General features: G+C 37.3%; 1 protein-coding gene across 4 annotated transcripts in view; it reads left to right on the top strand.

The window, feature by feature from the left end:
• RPS6KA6 (ribosomal protein S6 kinase A6) overlaps positions 1 to 13,654 on the top strand; it is a 152,429-nt gene that overhangs the window by 114,439 nt on the left and 24,336 nt on the right. The window lies entirely within an intron of this gene.

Genomic DNA, 13,654 nt, shown 5'->3' with positions numbered 1-13,654 from the left:
ATGACCTGCCTGTAAGCCCACATGCTAAATACCATAACCAGATTATGTTTCCACTCTTTTAGTACCATTAACATAAGACTCTGGTCTTTAAACCTTAAATATCTCCACGAGTTTGAAGGCCAAATCTTGTTCAAACCATAACACTTAAGAGAATATGTAGCCCAGTATTAGCACCTTAGATTTTTTTTTTTTAAATTTGAAAGGCAGTGATACAGGGACAGAGAGAATGATCTTCCATCTGCTTGTTCATTCTCCAAATACCCCAACAGTTGAGGTGGACCAGGCTGAAATCAAGAGCCTAGAATTCAATCCAGGTCTCCCAAGCAGTTGATGGGGACCCAGGTCCTTGAGCCATCACTTGCTGCTTCCCAGTGTGTGGATTAGCAGGAAGAAGAAGCAGAAGCAGAGCCTGGCCTGAAACACAGGCACTGTGATAACAGGGTACTGGCATCCCAAGTAATATCTTAAGCTATGTGGCAAATGATTACCCCTAGATATTTATTATTGGTTTCTTAGAGCTATCCAAGATAAATATAATGAATCTAGACATGTATTTAAAAATTTTCTGGGGCTGGCTCTGTGGAGTAATGGGTGAAGCCACTGCCTGCAGTGCCACGTGGGCACTGGTTCGAGTCCCGGCTGCTCCACTTCCTATCCAGCTCTCTGCTGTAGCCTGGGAAAGCAGTAGAAGATGGCCCAAGTCCTTGGGCCTGTGCACCCACATGGGAGACCCAGAGGAAGTTCCTGGCTGCTGGCTTCGGATCAGTACAGCTCTGGCCATTGTGGCCATCTGGAGAGTGAATCAGTGGATGGAAGACCTCTCTCTCTCTCTGCCTCTGCTTCTCTGTAACTCTGCCTTTCAAATAAATAAATCTTTAAAAAAATTTTTCCAGTAGCCAAATTTAAAAAAGAAATGAAAAAAAAAAACTGGTGTTAAATTGGAAATGGCATAGAAAATTAATTAATTTTTAAAAAATATATTATGTAGGATCTCTGTCTTTAATGTGCTGTACACTCTTATTTAATGCTATAACTAGTACTCCAACAGTATTTTTTTTTTCACTTTGTGTTGCTATATGGGGGCAAACTGTTGAAATCGTTACCTAATATATACTAAACTGATCTTTTGTATATAAAGAGAATTGAAAATGAATCGTGATGTGATTGGAAGGGGAGAGGGAGCGGGAAAGGGGAGGGTTGTGGGTGGGAGGGAAGTTTTGGGAGGGGGAAGCCATTGTAACCCATAAGCTGTACTTTGGAAATTTATATTCATTAAATAAAAGTTTAATTAAAAAAAAGAAAAGTAAAATTATTTTAATATATTTAAATTATTTTAATAAATTCATATTTAATACAAAACATTTTAATATATTTAAAATCATTTAATTATATTTAATGTATTTTAATATATTTAATTATTTAATATATTAATAAAATTATTTAATGTATTTTAATAAAATAAATCTTTAAAAATTTTTCCAGTAACCAAATTTTAAAAAGTAAAATTATTTTAATATATTTAATATATTTTAAAATATTTTAATATATTGCCCCAGTATATCCAAAATGTTATCACATCAACATCTAATAAAAATAAAAATGTTAATGAGACACATTCTTTTTTAATACTTTTTAAAATTCTTTTTAATTTTGGCTCCCCAAATTTTAAGTTTTAAACTGAAAAATAGTTGTCAGTTTTAAGCTACAATTTGATGTACAACAAATTTTAAATCAAAAAGGAGTTCCTTGTAATTAATGCCTGCTATTGTTAAAACCTAATTATCTCAAGAATACTAGCCAGTTCCAGAGAAGTATATTGTATAGTAAGTCTAATATGATTATAATAGATTACAAGTAAGGAATTTATCATTACCTTTTAAACATTATTAAAATGAAGAAATGCTTATATTGGATTTTAGCCCTAACACAAGTAGGCTATGTGCTGTGGTAGAAGGAACACTTATTTGGAAGCCAGGAGAACTGAGTGCTGATGCTTGATCTTCTACTAACTAGCTCCCTCAGTTTTTTCATCTATAAAATGTAAGGACTGAATTCTGCCTTTTGTTCCCTTTAACTCAAAAATTCTGCTTCTTTTTTCAAAAATTCTGCAATTTGGTTTGTATATAATTTGGCAAACATCTCCATGTAAAGTGGTTGAAACTACTTTTATTAATTAAACACATATTTTTTTATTCATCCTGTTTGTGCTTCAGAAAATACATTGTGCCAAGTATTAGTTCCAGTGTTTGAAGCCATGCAGATGATCCTCTTGAATTTATTTACAACAAATCACTATTGATATTGTTTCAATCTCTACTTCTATGATATCAGTGTTTTTAGATTCCACATGATTACAAACATGCAGTGTCCTCTCAAAAGTCAACAAGCAAAATACCTTGAGTATCCCAAAAAGCTGTTGCCATGATTTTTGTTTTTGACTGGTCCATTTCTGCTTTAATTGGAACACTTCTGCTTTTTGGTAGCCATTGTTTTGATTGTACTTTGTTTTCAGGATCATATTGGTAAAGTCGTATTCCATCCCCTGTTGGAATTCTTTGAAGAAATGCTTCAGGATCATGATTCTATTAAAATTTCCATTAAGAGCTCTGCTGCTGTTTTCAGCTGCTCTGGACACAGTAGTTTTGGCACCCATCAAACAGAAAGCTCCACTTAAAATTTTTAGTCAGAATTTTTCAAATGGATTGAAGCTGACACCAATTGAGATGTCTGTGGTGTTGGCTATTTTTTCTGCTATTATTGTCAGTCCGCTTCAATTTGGGCACAAACAAGATTCCTTCTCTCTTCACAAATCCGTGTGATGGTCCCTTCTTTTTATTTATTTGAAAGGCAGAGAGAGAGAGAGTGAGATCATTCATCCACTGGTTCACTTCCCACATGCCTGCAATAGCTGGTACTGGGCCAGGTTGAAGTCAGGAGCCTAGAACTCAGTCTCAGTCTCCCACATGGGTGTCATAGCACCAACTATTTAAGCTGTTATCTGCTGCTTCCCAGGGTGTGAATTAGCAGGAAACTGAAACTGAAATCAAATCCAGGATTCAAACCCAGGCATTCCAATAAGAGATGTAGTGTCCCAAGTGGTATCTTAATTACTGTGACCACCACCTACCCCTAGATGATCCTTAAAATTAGTTATCCATTTAACTACTAATTTACTTGAGGCATTGTCCCCATGAACTTCTGTAAAACATCAGTGATTTCAAAATTATTCAATCCAAGGTTCACCATCTATTTAATATTTGTTCTTGCTTCACTTTTAGCAGAATTTTTCTTGCTCTGATAAGGACTGTTTTCAAATTGATGTCTTAACCTTATTACCTCAGATTAAATACTGTTTAGAAATGTTGTAACAAGTTAACATGAGCTTATTTTGGTGCAAGAAAATTTTGAAATCTGTGTATGGTTTTTCTGTCAACCTTCTGATGATTCTTCATATATCACATTTTCTTTATCCATTCATCTGTTATTGGGCACCTGGGTTGACTCTGCATCTTGACTGTTGTAAATAGTGCTGAAATAAACAGGAATACAGATATTTCCTTAACTTATTGATTTTATTTCTTTTGGATCTATACTCAATAGTGGGGTTGCTGGATTATATTGAGGGTAGGAATAGGGATGGGGAGAGGGTGGTCAAGGAATACAGTTACATTTAGCTAGGAGGAATAAATAATGGTAAATAATCACAATAGAGTGATTATAGTTTTTTTTAAATATTTTATTTATTTATTTGAGAGGTAGATTTACAGACAGTGAGAGGGAGAGACACAAAGAAAGGTCTTCCTTCTATTGGTTCACTCCCAGATGGCCGCAATGCCTGGAGCTGCATGATCCAAAGCCAGGAGCCAGGAGCTTCTTCTAGGTCTCCCACATGGGTGCAGGGGCCCAAGGACTTGGGCCATCTTCTTCTGCTTTCCCAGACCACAGCAGAGCTGGATTGGAAGAGGGGCAACCGGGACTAGAACTGGCGCCCATATGGGATGCCAGCACTGCAGGTGGAGGATTAACCTACTGTGCTACGGCGCCAGCCCCATAGAGTGATTATAGTTAACAGTAATGTTTTGTGTATTTTATTTTATTTATTTGAAAGTCAGAGTTACAGAGAAATAAAGAGAGGCAGAGAGAGAGAAAGAGAGAGGGAGAGAGAGAGAGAGAGAGAGAGAGAGAGAGAGAGAGAGAGAGAGAGAGAGGTCTTCAGTCTATTGGTTCACTCCTCAATTGGCCACAACAGCCGGAGTTGTTCCGATCTGAAGCCAGGAGCCAGGAGCTTCTTCTAGGTCTCCCATGTGGGTGCAGCGGCCCAAGGACTTGAGCCATCTTCTACTTTCCCAGGCCATAGCAGAGAGCTGGATCAGAAGTGGAGCAGCCGGGACTTGAACCAGTGCCCATGTGGAATGCAGGTACTGCAGGTGGTGGCTTTTACCTGCTACGCCACAGCACCGTCCCCTGTATTGTGTATTTTAAAACAGCTAGCAGAGTAAATTTTTAATGTTCTTGCCACAAAGAAGTGATGAATGTTTGAGGATGTAGATACATTAATTATCCTGATTTGATCACCACCCATTATATACATGCATCTAAAACCACTTTGAATCTCATAGTGTGTACCATTATTGTATATCAATTAAAATTTGTTTAATGAAAATTTAAGCATTACAGTTTTTTAAAGATTGATTTATTTATTTGGAAGGCAGAGTTACGGAGTGGCAGTGGCAGAGAGAAAATTTTCCCATCTGCTGTGTTACTCCTCAAATCACTGCAACAGCTAGAGCTGGGCTGATCCAAAGCCAAGAGCCAGGAGCTTCTTCTGGGTCTCCCATGTGGGGGCAGGGGCCCAAGGACCTGGGCCATCTTCTGCTGCTTTCCCAGGCACTTTAGCAGGGAGCGGGATCAGAAGTGGAGCAGCTGGGACTCGAACCAGTGCTCATATGAGATGCTGGCTTTACCTGCTACAGCACTGCGCCGGCTCCCAATTAAAATTATTTTTTAAATAAGTGAATAAAATGCTAAAACAGGCTGGGGTTTTTGCCGGTTGTGGCTAAATTTTCAATTATTCATGTATTATATGTTTTATATCAAAGTCTGTCTAGTGCTTAAGGAATAGTACATACTAAAGTTCAATTTTATTTATTTATTTATTTTAAAGATTTATTTATTTATTTCAAAGAGTTAAACAGAGGAGAGGCAGAGAGAGGTCTTCCATCCGCTGGTTCACTCCACAATTGGCTGCAACGGCCAGAGCTGCGCCGATCCGAAGCCAGGAGCCAGGAGCTTCTTCTGGGTCTCCCACGTCGGTACAGGGACCCAAGGACTTGCACCATCTTCTACTGCTTTCCCAGGCCATAGCAGAGAGCTGGATAGGAAGAAGGGCAGCCAGGACTAGAATTGGCGCCCATATGGGATGCTGATGCTTCATGCAAGGGCGTTAACCTGCTGTGCCACAGTGCCGACCCCTCATTTTATTTTTATATCCTCTTTAGTCTCATTAATTTGGAGAAACTCACATGGAAAAGCTATTGGGTATTGTTCAAATATCTCCCCCCTATAGATTAAGTGACATTGATTCTGTCTTTGAAACTTTTGAGGAGCAATTACTACCTTTTAAGAAACCATCTATTGTACATTTTAACAGTTTTATTTTTGGTCTGTTTTAAATAAGCCATGAAAATAATCTGCTGTTCATTTGTCCATAGTCCCTTACACTTACTGCCCTTTAGTTATGTGAACTGTAGCATTTGTTGTCACTTTAGGATAATTGCTTTACTTAATTATTAACAACATATGAGCTACTTTTCACTTTTGATTACTTCTTTTCTGTTGGTGAATTACACCAGCAGAAACATATAGAATATGATCCTATTTGCCTTGTATCCATGCAGAGCTCTTAGACTTTGTTCATTCCAGTTGTGGGGTGGGGATAGTAATGGAAATCACATTAGTTTTTTTTTTCATTTATTAAACTTTTATTTAATGAATATAAATTTCCAAAGTACAGCTTATGGGTTACAATGGCTTCCCCCCTCCCATAACTTCCATCCCACCCACAACCCTCCCCTTTCCCGCTCCCTCTCCCCTTCCATTCACATCAAGATTCATTTTCAATTCTCTTTATATACAGAAGATCAGTTTAGTATATATTAGGTAACGATTTCAACAGTTTGCCCCCATATAGTAACACAAAGTGAAAAAAATACTGTTGGAGTACTAGTTATAGCATTAAATAAGAGTGTACAGCACATTAAAGACAGAGATCCTACATAATATATTTTTTTAAAAAAATTAATTAATTTTCTATGCCGTTTCCAATTTAACACCAGGTTTTTTTTTTTTTTCATTTCCAATTATCTTTATATACAGAAGATCGATTCAGTATATAATTAGTAAAGATCTCATCAGTTTGTACCCACACAGAAACACAAAGTGTAAAAATACTGTTTCAGTACTAGTTATAGCATCACTGCACATTAGACAACACATTAAGGACAGATCCCACATGGGATGTAAGTACACAGTGACTCCTGTTGTTGACTTAACAATTTGATACTCTTGTTTATGGCGTCAGTAATCTCCCTAGGCTCTAGTCATGAGTTGCCAGGGCTATGGAAGCCTTTAGAGTTCGCTGACTTTGATCTTATTCCGATAGGGTCATAGTCAAAGTGGAAGTTCTCTCCTCCCTTCAGAGAAAGGTACCTCCTTCTTTGATGGCCCCGTTCTTTCCACTGGGATCTCACTGGCTGAGATCTTTCATTTAGGTCTTTTTTTTTTTTCTTTTCCATGGTGTCTTGGCTTTCCATGCCTACAATACTCTCATGGGCTCTTGAGCCAGATCCGAATGCCTTAAGGGCTGATTCTGAGGCCAGAGTGTTGTTTAGGACATCTGCCGTTCTATGAGTCTGCTGTGTATCCCGCTTCCCATGTTGGATCCTTCTCTCCCTTTTTGATTCTATCAGTTAGTATTAGCAGACACTTGTCTTGTTTGTGTGATCCCTTTGACTCTTAGACCTATCAGAGCAATCAATTGTGAACTGAAATTGATCACATTAGTTTTTTATGTCTTTTTTTAAGATTTTATTGTTTTTTTTTATTGTTTTATTTTTTATTTCATAAATGTGAGTTTACAAAGTGCAACTTTTGTATTGTTGTGGCTTCCCCCCCAACCTCCCTCCCTCCCGTGGCCCTCCCCTCTCACTCTCCCATCCCGCCCTTTATCGAGTTTCATTTTCAATTACCTTCATATACTAAAGATCAACTTAGTATATACTAAGCAAGGATTTCAACAGGCTGCATTCACACAACTGCACAAGGTATAGTGTATTGTTCCACTAGTAGTGTTTTTAAGTTTCATAGTAAAACACATTAAGGACCGAGATCCTACGTGGGGAGCATGTACCCAGTGACTCCCATTGTTGATTTAACAATTGGCACTCTTATTTATGATGTCAGCAATCACCCGAGACTCTTGCTATGAGCTGAGTAATGGAAATCACATTAGTTTTTTATGTCTTTTTTTAAGATTTTATTTATTTATTTATCTTAGAGGCAAAGTTACAGAGAGAGGGAGAGACAGAGAGAAAGGTTTTCTCTCCGCTGGTTCACTCCCCAGTGATCACACCCATTCTGGGCAGATCCAAAGCCAGGAATCAGGAGCTTCCTCCAAGTCTCCCATGTGGGTGCAGGGGCCCAAGGACTTGGGCCATCCTCCACTGCCTTCCCAGGCCATAGCAAGGAACTGGATTGGAAGAGGAGCAGCAGGGACTCAAACCGGCACTCATATGGGATGCTGGCAATGTAGGTAGAGGCTTAGCTCACTATGCCACATTGCCAGCCCCAGTTTTTTATGTCATACTGCTACAATAGTTCTGCTAAATCCTCATTTCCAAACTCTAGGCTTTAAGAATATTGCCATTCCTGTGTCTCAGGAGAAAAGGAAAAGAATCATAAACAAACAAAAATTAAAGAAACCAGAAAGTTATGAAAATTCCATGGTTTCACTCTGTATTTGAAAAAAATAAAGCCCAACTATCTATTTAAATGTTACCATTGACCAGCAAATTATTGTCCAGTAGATGTTCTTATTGGAAAACTATGACCTTTCCCCTTGTTTCCTTCAAAAAGAACAACTTTATTTTCTTGGCTGTGTTTGTTTCTGTTACTACTTTGTATATACTTTATAAGAGCACTTATCACTTTCTGTCTTGTCATATATTCATTTATGTATATTTTCATTCTTCCCACTCACATTCATTTCTTTTTGCATTTCCTATCATACCTAGCATAATGGACATTGAATTGAATATCGTTTCATGAACTAATCTTTGATTCAGGTTTACCTTGCATAGTTAACTTTCACAATAAGTATTTCTCATACATTATGTTAAAACAAATATAGTCTTGTTGTGAAAGACTATAAATTTTAAATACACAGTGAGATTTTATATATTTCCTTCACTTTTGGATTGAAGTTGCTTTTAATAGAATATGCTTTTGTTCATGTATTTATAAGTCATAGATTTCTAAAACTAGAAAAGATCTCGTCCATTACTATTTCATTTTGCAGATAAATAAACTTATCCATGGTCATATGTTGAGTGACAGAGAGAGGAGAGAGATCTTCCGTTTTCTGGTTTACTCCCCAAATGACCACAATGTCAGGGCTGGGTCAGACTGGAGCCAGGAGCCAGGAATCAGGAGGTTTTTCTGGATCTCCTATACGGGTGCAGGGGCCCAAGCACATGAGTCATCTTCCACTGCTTTCCCAGGCATGTTATCAGGGAGCTGGAATGGAAGTGGAGCAGCTGGAACTTGAACTGGCACCTGCATGAGATGCTGGAGTCATAGCTGGCAGCTTTACCTGCTACGCCACAACACCGGCCCCAATTCCAGTACTTTCTTCAATCCACCACACATGTTAGGGAAAATTTTGCAGAAGAATAAAGTTTATTAGACCGTTTCATAGATGGAATGGAGGAGAAAGATCCATAACCCCTTGCTGAAAGAAGACTCAAAAGAAAGTTATTATTGACCCAGTTTGTTCCTATAGTAATGAAAATTAAATATTCTGAATCTTGTTACCCCTTTCATGACCTATACTGCAGAGCAGTTTTACAGTTAAAACATTATATTGAAATTCATCTAGAACTGCTAATACTATAGCATTCAGGTACCTTTTGCCAAGTTGTACTAGATAAAGAATACACTGTATAAACAATGCTAGGAAGATACAGTATCATATTCAATGAAAATTCTACTCTTGGTTTTACTGTGAAAGAATATTTGTTGTTATCTATAATCAAGGCAAAAGGTATTGTCTAAGCATGTTTGGAATGTCATCTTTTATAATGAGGAAATATGAATTTTAACACATTTAATCAAATTAAAGTGCTTATAATGAATAATAAGTAATAACTGATGAAAATGTTTAATCTGCAGTCTTATGATCAGAGTGATGAATTACTAATCAGTAAGATTCCAAACTTTAATGAATTTGCTATTTGATTACTGTAAGAATAGGAACATTTTTGTTCCCATCTATGTTTCAAAATATTCTGAATTTTGGTAGCTTTTGCTTAAAATGGATATAAAAAGATCAGAAATCTTTGAGGAACAGTATAGATTAGGTTAGTCATCTTTCATTGGTAATGGTTTTCTTCCAATTAGATTATCTAACTACTCATCTGATTATACATAAGTGATCATTCTTGTTATATCTCAATATCTTTAAAAAAATGGCCAGCACTACCAGTATCCACTTCAAAAAATGAAAAATTATTCATATGGAAGTGACAGATTTCTGTGAACTGTGGTGAGCTCATTTTCCTCTTATCCTAGCTATCAAGAAAATTCAGTGAATATTACTTAAAATAATTACACCTGTGCTCTTTCATGTGTCATCCATCCTCTGCTTGTCATTCTGTCAAAAAGAGCTTGCTACTTATTTCTAAGGGAGGTTAAATGAAGTAAGATAAATTAAGTCCCATTAAAACTGCTTCAGTTTCCTTAAAAGAAAGTAGCAAAATGTTGATACATCTGCTATGAAGCCATTTGATAGTATAAACTATTTTTGAAAGATTTGTTTATTTATTTGAAAGTCAGAGTTACAGAAAGAGGGAGGAGAGATAGAGAAATCTTCATTCACTGGTTCACTTCCCAAATGGCCCCAATGTCTGGGGCTGGGCCAGACAGAAGCCAGAATCCAGGAGCCTTTTCCAGGTTTCCCATGTTGGTGCAGGGGCCCAAGCACTTGGGCCATTTCCCATTGCTTTCCCAGGCACATTAACAGGGAGGTGGATTGGAAGTGGAGCAGCTGGGACTCGAACTGATGTTCACATGGAATGCATGCGTGCACTGTAGATGGCAGCTTAATCCACTGCACCAAAGTGCTGGTCCCATATTTTTCATTTTTATACTTATAATAAAAATCATATTTTTGGGTTACTGTATAATGTTTCAATCCCTGTATATATTATGTAATATTCAAGTCAGGGTAGACATATCTATTGCCTCAAACATTTGACATTATAGTGAAAACATTCAGAATACTTCAAGCTTATTTTGAAAAAGCATACATAGTATATTATCATCTGTAGTCAGCCTCCTATACAGAAGAGCACCAGAACTTTTTTTTTTTTGCCAAGCAGAGTTAGACAGTGAGAGAGAGAGAGACAGAGAGAGTTATAGACAATGAGAGAGAGACACAGAGAAACGTCTTCCTTTCCATTGGTTCACTCCCCTAATGGCCACTATGGCTGGTGCTACGCCAATCCGAAGCCAGGAGCCGGGCACTTCCTCCCGGTCTCCCATGCGGGTGCAGGGACCCAAGCACTTGGGCCATCCTCCATTGCCCTCCTGGGCCACAGCAGAGAGCTGGACTGGAAGAGGAGCAACCGGGACTAGTACCTGGTGCCCCAACTGGGACTAGAATCCAGGGTGCTGGCGCCGAAGGCGGAGGATTAGCCAAGTGAGCCATGGCACTGGTCACACCAGAACTTTTTTGTCCTAACTGTAACTTAGTACTTATGGATGACCATTCCCATGCTTCCCATGCCACTACACTCCCCAGCCTCTGGTAACCATCATTCTACTCTTCTAAGAGATTAGCTTTTTAGATTTTGCTTATGAGATCATGTGGCATTGGTGTTTCTGTGCTTGGCTTAGCTCAGTTAACATAGATACTCTGGTTCTATTTACATCATTGCAAATGAAAGGTCTTTGTCCTTTTTTATAACCAGATACTATTCCATTGTGTATACCATATTTTTTTTAATCCATATTCAACATTCTGTTAATATTTTCCCCAGGAAGCCATGAGTATAATGTTTTTAATAAATTTTTTTATGGCTGCATTTGCTATATTTTCATTTTGAGTGGTACATCAAGAGAATACTCTGCTTTTGGAAATCAGTTTCTTTCTCAAAAAATAAATTGACCAATTTGTATGTTAAGGCACGAGTAGGGCATTTATGAAAAGTACCTTAATTTTATATAACCTAGGTGATTTTTATCTCAAAAGTAATTATAGCCCTTTTGCTTTGACTAGATCAACCATATATCACCGTTTCCCTGGCATAATTCTAGCTCACGTTTTCCTGGTTTCATGACAAAGTATATGGCCATATAATTTAGTTTTAACTGTACTTAATTTCAGTTACATATGTTCAATGAATATGCAACAAAACTTTGTTATGTTTCATGATGAAGATGGATTTTTTTGAACAGGGTTTTCTTTGATATTTGTATTTTCTATGAACTTGTTGACTTTATGCTGTAAACATTGAGAACTAATTGTGTCTGCGTAATAGTTATTACCTTAAAAAAGAAAGCAGTATGTCCTGGGAAATAAGCTGAAGATGGCCCAAGTCCTTGGTCCCCTGCACCTTTGTGGGAGACATGGAAGAAGTTCCTGGCTCTTGGCTTCAGATCGGCAAAGCTATGGCTATTGCAGCCATTTAGGGAGTGAACCAGCAGATGGAAGACCTCCCTCTCTCTCTCCGCCTCTGCCTCTCTGTAACTCTGTCTTTCAAATAAATGATGAATCTTTTAAAAATAATAAACAAAACTTTTAAAAAATTTTAAAAAGCAATAATATTTATATAAAGTTCAGGCATTAATATTGAGTTTAATAAGGAAAAAATGAAAGGTAGTATGGTTTAGTACTGAAGCACGTGACTCTAGATTACCTTGATGTATAACGTGGCTGTGTTACTTAATTATGTGACCTTAAGAATGTTGCTTAACCACTTTGGCCTCAGATTCTACTGTAAAGTAAAGTATATTAATACCTCAGGTTTATTATAAAGATTAAACGCCGTGTGTGTGTGTGTGTGTGTTGGTGTGTATAAAAACAGGTTATATATGTGGTACCTAATAATTGTTCAATAAGTATTAGATGACATTAAGAATTTATAAATCACTCTGAAAGATAATCAAATGTTAATTTTTTGAACTTCCTATTAGCAATAAAGACCCCTCCCCCACGAGTAAAATTTAAGGAATTGCAGTATTTTTCAAACTTGCAGAGGCCCATGTCCTAAAATTGTTTATTCTCTCACTTTTATCACTACCTGTACCTTTTGGTAATACCTATGAATTCTCAGGCAAGTAGAAAAGGTCATGTAAGGTTTAATGATGAGTAGAGTAGGATTTTTTTCTCATTATTTAGTTTAATCTATTTAGGTGACTTATACGTTGAAATATACTTTTTTGTTTATCTTCTGAGGAATACAAATTTCATAAGTACAGTTTTAGGAATATAGTTTTTCTTCCCATCCTGCCCACACTCCCACCCACACTCTCACCCCTCCTCCTCCTCTATTTCCGCTTCTCAGTACCATTCTCCATTAAGATTCATTTTCAATTAACTTTGTACACAGAAGACCAACTCTATACTAAGTATAGATTTCAACAGTTTGCACACTCATGCACACACACAAAAATAACTGTTTGAGAACTAGTTTTACAGTTAGCTCTCATAATACAACTCATTTAGAATAGAAGTCCTGCATGGGGAGTTAGTATACAGTAACTCCTGTTGTTAATTTAACAAGTAACACTCTTATATATGATGCCAGTGATCAACCTAGGCTCTTGACGTGAGCTGCCTAGGCTATGGAAGCCTTTTGAATCCATAACGTCAGTATTTAGACAAGGCCATGAGCAAAGTGGAAGTTCTCTCCTCCCTTCAGAGAAAAGTACATCCTCCTTTGATGGCCTCTTCTTTCTGCTAGGGTCCTTCATGTAGAACATGAGATCCTTCATGGAGAACATTTTTTGCCATGGTGTCTTGGATTTCCATGCCTGAAATGCTCTTGTGGGCCTTTCAGCTAGACCAGGAAACCTTAAAGGCTGATTCTGAGGTCAGAGGGTTACCTGAAGCAAATGTCATTCTATGAGTGCTGTGTGTACTGCTTCCCATGTTGGAACATTCTCTCCTTTTTTCATTTTATTATTATTACCAGACACTTGTTCCTATTTATATGATCTCTTTAACAATCTTATCTATATGTTTATTTTAATATTTAATATGATCATGTTAACATTTCCCCCTTAGTGGAATTTGGTGTTCCATGACAAGTTTTTAAACTGTACTCTTAGAAGTTAATCCATAGGAATGTGTGCAGAACTGTACAGTTTTACAGTT

This window comes from Lepus europaeus, chromosome X (assembly GCF_033115175.1).
Source record: "Lepus europaeus isolate LE1 chromosome X, mLepTim1.pri, whole genome shotgun sequence".
NCBI classification, from domain to species: domain Eukaryota; kingdom Metazoa; phylum Chordata; class Mammalia; order Lagomorpha; family Leporidae; genus Lepus; species Lepus europaeus.
The sequence above is the reverse complement of the archived record's forward strand: the minus strand, read 5'-3'. Positions and strand labels throughout refer to the sequence as shown.